This window comes from Octopus bimaculoides, chromosome 7 (assembly GCF_001194135.2).
Source record: "Octopus bimaculoides isolate UCB-OBI-ISO-001 chromosome 7, ASM119413v2, whole genome shotgun sequence".
In the NCBI taxonomy this organism is placed as follows: Eukaryota; Metazoa; Mollusca; class Cephalopoda; order Octopoda; family Octopodidae; genus Octopus; species Octopus bimaculoides.
Window position 1 is genome coordinate 9,487,277 of NC_068987.1, and position 8,856 is coordinate 9,496,132.

General features: G+C 35.8%; 1 protein-coding gene across 2 annotated transcripts in view; it reads right to left on the reverse strand.

The window, feature by feature from the left end:
• LOC106884455 (peptidyl-prolyl cis-trans isomerase FKBP4) overlaps window positions 1-1,786 on the reverse strand; it is a 22,042-nt gene extending 20,256 nt beyond the window's left edge. For both annotated transcript variants that reach the window (XM_014935852.2, XM_014935851.2), the window contains exon 1: window positions 1,653-1,786. The gene's annotated coding sequence lies outside the window, so the exon portion shown is untranslated. The remainder of the gene's footprint in view (window positions 1-1,652) is intronic.
• Between the last annotated feature and the right edge of the window lie 7,070 nt (window positions 1,787-8,856).

Below are 8,856 nucleotides of genomic sequence, written 5' to 3' on the forward strand. Positions count from 1 at the left end.
TATATATATATATATGTATATATATAATAATAATATTAGGGATAAAATCCAAAATTACAGGTAAAAACTCAATTAAAATCAATTTATTAAAAATTAAAATAAGCTTCACAGTATTAAAATATATATTAATATATAGTATTTATCGATGAGTTCATAAACCTTGGTTCTTTTCCCTAATACTATATATTAATATATATATATATATATATATATATATATATACAAAATTAAGACGAATGACCACTAAAGTGGACTCCTATATGCTAGATATAGACGTCAAATCGCCTAACCACGAAGAGTATGTTCTCAAGAACATATATATATATATAATGTTTCCTTCTGCAGTTAAGCTATCGTTTAATAAATTAATGTGCAGTTTGTTTTTGTTTTTTTTCAATCCCTTTAAAAAAAAATCTAGAATCTTCTACCCCAACACCACCATCATCATGTGCCGATCGTAAGAAATCAATACTTTCTTGTTGATTGTGTGTACGTGTATATATATATATTTGACCATTTTGTTTTCATGTCAAATTATAAGAGTCCGAAACTTCGAAGTTACTGTCGACATTTTCTTGATAAAGAATACACACACTATAATCTAGCTTTCAAAATAATAATAATAATTAAATAGTTACTTCTATAAACATACACATATATGAAAGTATGTTATATTATCCACCCTAACCACAAATATACGAGTGACTAGACTATATATATATATATATATATATATACACATGGTGACCCGTGTCAGCCCTAATCGAGTGGAGCTTGGGATCAATGGGGTTCTAACCATGACCATCCTTATCTATTGTATATCTATTATCTAGGACGACATAAATCCAATGCCGCCTTCCTTTTTGAAGACAACGAAATGAGAACCAACGTGAGTATACGGAGGAGGCGGGAGGCTACGAAGCCTCTTCTGAGTAACTCAACTTGCAAGAAATAACAGCAAAATATCTAGAAACCCTACCGTTTTTTTATAAATAAAAAGGAAAAAGGTGGAGACATTGGACAACACAAGACCTATATATATATATATAAAGGCGGGTGATGGCCATAAGTAGAATGCTTTCGGACGTACCGCATTTAGTCCATTATAATGCAATCTTGAATAACAATGCTACCACCACATTTCATACCTAAAAATCAAAATTCTCTTATTTTCTTTAAAGGAAAACACTTGTGTGTGTGTGTGTATAAATATATATATATACACACACAATGGTACCCCCATTCGAACCCCGGTATTTGGTTAGACTTCTTGCTTTATACACCAATAAATGCGGTAGATCTGCTGCACCAGACCCGAAATAATTTCGAGATCAAACGGAAAAAAAAAATTGTTAAGATATGATTTAGTAGAGATATAAACTGTTATCTCACATTTAAAAGCTGAATAACCAGGTCAGAGCACCCTCGTGGGGTCAGTCATCTTTATATCGGGTTTTAAATAATATACGTTTATAATGTTGGTCGTTTTAAATTGCTTAACAGTTATATATATTAAAAGGCTGCTTCATGCATATCTTTGCATTATAAACAGATGGTGTATAGTGCCATAAGTCTATAAATATATATATTATAGATATTGATTGATATATAAACGGTTAATTACATATCTATGAGTAATTAAAGATGCGTACCTGAGAGACGACAATGCAACCAGTCCGAGTGAGCTTCTAGAGCGTTCCAGAAATTTACGACTCACGTGACCTCAGAGCAGGAAAGATGAAATTGTTGCTTGGCAACGGGTTTTATCGAAAATACGGGTTTTCTTTTCCCTTTTTTTTATTATTTTTATTGTATTTTGTATCATTTCCGTTTCTTTTTGTTTTTTTCCAATATTTAATGATTGAATTTAAATTTGATTATTTTTATTTATTTTTTATTTTATTTTTAAAATAACATTCGAATTTTTATTGCATTATATTTTAATTTTGGTGATAAATTTATTTCATTTATTTTTCTTCTGTGCGTATATCTTTGAGCTTTCGTAAATTTCTCTGAAAACGAATACTGGCTAAATATTGATTTCGTTTCGTTTCGTTTCGACGCTGAGACACACACACACACACACACACACACACATATATAAATATTTTATTATACATTTACGCATAGTATAAACTTCCCTTCTATACGTTATTATATACACAATAATACTGCCTTCCTATCAGCTAACGGTCACATTTATTGTTTACACTCACGTTTTTAAAATATTCAACAGATCGAGTAATAAAAGGGTGATTTCTGTAAAAAGTAACAAAATTCGTAAAATTTTCTTCTTTCGTTCGTTCATTAAACATTAAAATTACCTATAAATAAGGCGGCATGAATTTTATTTACATTAATTCTAGATTAGGTAAAAAAAATAATTCTAGACACAATGCCATGAGTGAAAAATAGTATGACCACAACCGAAATATTTATATATATTTTTAATTTTTTAAATTTTACTCTCCGCGTGTAATCTGCAGTAAACATCACGTTTTAACTTTTTAAATGTAATAATACTATTTTTTTAATAATAATCCTGCCATGTTGCTACAGTTAGAATAACTAACCTTATATTTTATATTTTCATTATTATAAAAATTTGGCAGAAGTAACTGTGGCTTAAGAGACGAGAGTTTCGTGCATGGCGCTTCGACCCTTGAGTCTCTACAACTTCTACCGATCACTATTAATATATACTCGTATTTTAAGTTTTATTGACTTGTTTGCATCGCCAAACCTAACCTTATTAAATTGTTCGGCAGGCGCGAAATAATTTTATTTACGTTATACTGCGGTTAATTTGTTTTGCTTGGGGAATTTTGGGGGATGTCACCGACTTTAAGATTTATCTTAAAAGGTTTTTCACATTTATGATTATAAAGGGACGTAATTCACCGTACTTTAACCACATGCATACGTTCAGAATTTCCTGTTTTATGTTAGTTAAAATAAATTTAATTATTCAACATAAAATGCAAAAATTATATTTGTAAGGTTAAATGACGGAAATAGAAATGGATATAAGGTCGAATATTTGTCAGTCGATCCAGTAGGCGGTGCCCACATCAGTGAAGGGAGCCGACCGCTGCAAACGGTACTCGTTGCGCCCAAGATGTGGAGTTTTCGACTCACGGCTCTTGCACAAACAATCTGTTTCCAAATCTCGAGAATGTTCATTATTGTACAATTCCATTAGTAGAATGTTGAAACAAGAGCATACATGATTAAATATGAAACTCTAGCACGATCGATGAGAGATCAGTCATTGCAAACTGCAGCACGCGGGGTTTTCTGAATAACACGCCTAACAAAAAATTACTTTGAATTTTCTTTAGCAGTGTGACCCGCCTAATGATAAGACATGTCTCATGCGTTCCGCTTCTTGAAAAAGGTTGCCAAATTCGTCTCAGTTTCTATATACTTAGTCTTTTTGTAAAAGAAGGGAGGATATATTAAATAATCTATTCTGTTATTTCGCATCGTTGTTTTAAACACCTGAACGATTACCTGCATACTCTTAGCTCATTTTTTAACTCGCTATATTATAAGATCGTACGATGTTTTTAGGGTAAATATTTTGTAAAGGACCCGTTCGTACCTCGGTGTGAACGCTTATAGCTGTTACGTGGTGGCAGGGTGTGCTAGAAATAACAGCCAAGTCTTTCCTTTTCTGGAAAAAATGAGCTGTTTACGCGTGATTTCGATGTCACATTCGTTGAAAACATACGAAATAACCAGGAAAAGAAAAAAAAAAACAACCCACGAAACAAAACCCCGTGGTCCCCTCCACCCCTTCCACCCCACTTTCTTTTCCAGAAAAAAGTGGCTTGCGGCTGGTTTGGAGGTCCTGAAGATCCGAATGTTTGTCCTCCTGCACAGATATTGGCAGCACCAAATACCCTTCTCCAATGAATTCAAAACCACACCAGCTTGCCCAAGTCTTTTTGGGACTTCAAACTTGAAGCTAATGCCCCTATTAATCTCACTGCCAGATCTGGCTGGGTTGATGGCTCGTGTTGGTCGACCACATGCCATCTGGTTACAGTGAATGAGGAGGTATCTCACAGTCCTGGGAACTGAATGGGACTCTGCTCGATGGATCACCTGGGTGGACCCAAGAATATACCAACAAATGGTGAATGCTGCAGCATGCTGTAACAGTGCATGCCCCCACATCTGACTGATATTAAGAAATTTTTGAGGGTAGACAGTAATGATAAATGTGCAAAATCTAATGTGGAATACAGTATTGATCAGAAGACTAATTACTCAGACACAGAAGGTGATTATATTGTTTTAAAAAATCAATGACAAGAAGCTTTAATTTGAATAAGTTTGTCATAACAAACAGATATTTTCCCCTTTGCCTAAAGCATAGAATAAGAAAAGAGATGAGATTTGTAACTACATTTATCACAATCATTTTTTATTATCATTAGTTGTAGATTGTCTAATTAGATTGATAAAATCATCATCATTTTAACATCCACTTTTCCATGCTTATGTGTTTCTGACAGAATTTGTTGAAGCAGATTTTCTACAGCTGGATGCCCTTTCTGTTGCCAACCCTCACCTATTTCCAAGTATGCTAATATTTCCCTATAACCAGACATATTTTCATGGAAGATTGGAAACAAAAAAAAACACTGCTTATATGACAGTGGCACTCGTTTACAACTATCTCACAATGTCAGATTAAGTACAGACACACACATGTATATACAATGAGCTTCTTACAGTCTCCATCTACCGAATCTATTCACAAGCTTTGGTTGGTCTGGGGCTATAACAGAAGCCACCTGCCAAAGGTGCCATGCAGTGGGACTGAATCCCAAACCATGTGGTTGGGAAGCAAATTTCTCAAACACACAGCCATACCTATGCCCATTCTAAATAACAGACAAGCTTTCTTCCATGCATCTTTGCTTGTTGACTCACTAAATCATGTGTCTGCACCAATTGTATGAAGATTTTTAAGTACAATGTTGTCAAGCTGCAGCACTTCTCATCGTGTGGCTTACCTTTCTGAATGAATTAATCACTATTTGTAGTTAGTTTAATATTTATCAAAAATCTCATATTTTTGCTTTCTGTTTTTTTCTTTGTCTGACATTATAGTTAAGTGAAGATTCTTTATCTTCAGGTGAAATAGACCAGAACACACCTGTCTATAAATAAAACATTTTCATAGTTTGAAACAGGATATCAGTAAGTCCTTTACAATCACATTGGATTGTTGGTTTATTGTCATTTATATATATATTATTATTATATATATGTGCCTTTTTAAAGCCTAGCCAGGCTCATGGGCCCGGTTTCAATGGCGTATGCATTCCCCAGCTGGACGGGACGCCAGTCCATCGCAACGTTACTCATTTTTGCCAGCTGAGTGGACTGGAGCAACGTGAAATGAAGTGTTTTGCTCAAGAACACAACATGTCACCCAGTCCAGAAATCGAAACCACAATCTTACGATCATGATGCTGTCACCCTAACCACTAAGCCATGCACCTCCACTTATTGTCATTTAGTGAATGATAATTTTCACAAAGGCCTTCTCTGCTCATTTATAGTATAAATGCTCCTTTTCTGCTATCATCAGTCACAACTACGTCAAAATACATTTTTAGTCTACTCAACCAATTCTTCTGTGTATTTCGGGGTCAATTAAATAAGTACCAGTTACGCACTGGGGCAGATATAATCGAATTAATCCGTTTGTCTGTCATTGTTTGTCCCCCCTGTGTGTAGCCCCTTGTGGGCAATAAAGAAATAAGAAACGTTAGCACACCAGGTGAAATGCTTAGCGGTATTTCATCTGTCTTTACATTCTGAGTTCAAACTCTGCTAAGGTCGACTTTGCCTTTCATTCATTCGGGGTCGATAAATTAAGTACCAGCTGCATACTGGAGTCTATCTAATCGACTGACCCCCCACTCCCCCAAGATTTCAGGCCTTGTGCCAAGAGTAGAAAAGAATGATGACATTCACAACGATGATGATGATGTTCATGATGATATGGATTTATGCTTTATCTATAGAAGCTAACTAGAATCAACTATTTAACATTTTGCTACCAAACTCAATTACCAACAAGTAATATCGACTGACTGTAATGGATGCGAGAGACTAAAAGTAATGGCTCCTATGCTTTCAATATAGACAGAAATATAGTTTCAGCTGAGAATATAATATGGATCACCAGCTTAGTTTGCTCTTTATTGATTTATAAAATTGTTATACAAGAAAATTTATAGGTGTAGGTGTGACTGTGTAGTAAGAAGTTTGCTTCCCAACCACATGGTTCTGGGTTCAGTAATACTGCATGGCACCTTGGGCAAGTGTCTTCTACTATAGCCTCAGGCCGACCAAAACCTCATGAATGGATTTGGTAGACAGAAACTGGAAGAAGCAAGGCGGCGAACTGGCAGAAACGTTAGCACGCCGGGTGAAATGCTTAGCCGTATTTCGTCTGCCGCTACGTTCTGAGTTCAAATACCGCAGAGGTTGACTTTGCCTTTCATCTTTCGGGGTTGATTAAATAAGTACCAGTTACGCAATGGGGTCGATATAATTGACTTAATCCGTTTATCTGTCCTTGTTTGTCCCCTCTGTGTGTAGCCCCTTGTGGGCAGTAAAAAAATAAGAAACTGAAAGAAGCCCGTTGTGTATGTGGCTGTGTGGTAAAGAGTTTACTTCCCAACCACATGGCTCTGGGTTCAGTCCCACAGTGTGGCACTTAGGGCAAATGTCTTCTACGAAAGCATCACATTGACCAAAGCCTTGCGAGAGGAATTTTTTTCCGACAGAAACTGATTGAACACTGCTGTTTAGGATGCGTGTGTGTATGTGTGTGCACATACGTATGTGTGTCTATATTTTTATATCTCCTTCCCTTGACACCACATGGTAGTTGTAAAAGAATATCTCTGTCATGCAGGCAGTATCATTCGTTTCCAATTTTTCATGTAAGCATATTTGGCCACATGGAAGTATTACCTTGCTGCGAAACAGATGAGGGTAGTTGACAGGGAAAGCATCCAGCAACAGAAAACCTGTCTCGACAAATTTCCTCTGACCCATGAAATCATGGAAAAAAATGGATGTTAAAACGATAATGAAGGACAACATGATGATGATGATGATGATGATAATGATGATGACTGCAGAACTAAACTTTAAAATGCTGATGAGCAAAGACAGTTGTATTGATTTCATTTCACTCTGCATAAGGCCAATTTATTTCGGCAGGATAAGGAACAAAGTGAAACTGAATAGATACTCGTTAATTATTAATGGTTATTGCATTGAACCCAGAATCATAAAAGTCAGGGTCAACAGCAACGGGATTTGAATTCAGAATGCTAGAATGCTAAAACTAAATACTGTAATTGATTTGATACCAGCGATGTAGTGTTTTTGCCAACTTTGAAATAGACATGAAAGAAATTTTGTAATGTAAATGAAGAAATAATCAATGAAAATTACCTAAGTATTTTTCTTTTTTACTTGAGTCCCAGGTCATGTAAGCTCCATTACCTCATGGCACTCCATCGGTTATGGCAACGAGGGTTCCAGACAAGTGTTCTCGCGGAGATTCAACATGGCACACTGTGTGACAAGGCTGGCTCTTTGAAATACAGGTACAACAGAAACAGGAAAAAAGAGTGACAAAAGGTTGTGGTGAAAGAGTACAGCAGGGTTCGTCACCCCCCCTCCACCCCCTGCTGGAGCCTCATGGACCTTTAGGTGTTTTCGCTCGATAAACACTCACAACGCCCGGTCTGGGAATAAAAACTGTGATCCTACAACTGTGAGTCCGCTGCCCTAACCACTGGGCCATTGCACCTCCACTCAATTACCTAGTTTGAAGCGAACAACATACAACTGTTTTTATCTTTTAGAAGATAAGTTTAAAGGGATATACAATGTGAATGAAATGAAGGTTTCCAACTGGGGATTGATATTGAGACAATGATTCATTGTACCAAGAAACCCCTATTTTATGTATTCCCCTTCCTCCTATAGTCCCCACTCCAGTATCTTTTTCCTGCCCTTCACCGTCAACCTTCTTTCCTCTCACTGCTCACTCCTGCAGTTTCTCTATCTCCTCAACTTCTCCTTCTTATTCTTTCACCTCTAACCCACCCCCATGACTTCTCAAAAACTTCTTTTTCCTTCAATGTGTCCCTCAGGATTCCTCTCCATCCTAATCTATTGTTTTCTTCTTATCCCCTTTCCCTCACACTTTCAGTCTATACTTACCCCTTATCAGGTTGGTGTTAGGAAGAGCATCCAGCTGTAGAAATCATGCTAAAGGAGATACAGAGGCATGATGCAGTCCTTTAACACTAAAAAGAGAATGACTCTCCCCAGACACAATAAAATATGTTTCAACACACAAATTCACATAAAGAATCTTGCAAACTAAATAAAAAAACCAAATTCAATTGGAATGTTTCTTTTTAATGTCTTTAAAAAGTATTATTCTTGTAACATGGAGGAAGAACAGCAGAAAGAAAGAAAGGAAGGAATGTGGACAGAAAGAATGCAGAAAAATAGAATTCATGAAAGAAGTTTTAAAAAAACAAAAACAATGTATAAGAACAGAATACAAAAAAAAAAGAAACAAAAATAATAAAGAAAAACAAATAAATAAAAAAGAGCTATGGGGAAAATAAACAATAAATAAATACAAATAAAAAATTTATTTTCAATTGTCCAAAGAGTATTGGTTTCAAATTATTGCACAAGGCCAGAAATTTTGAGGGGAGGGGTTAAGTTGATTACATCAACCCCAGGGTTCAACTTGTTCTTATTTTATCAAGCCCAAAAGGATGAAAGGCAAAG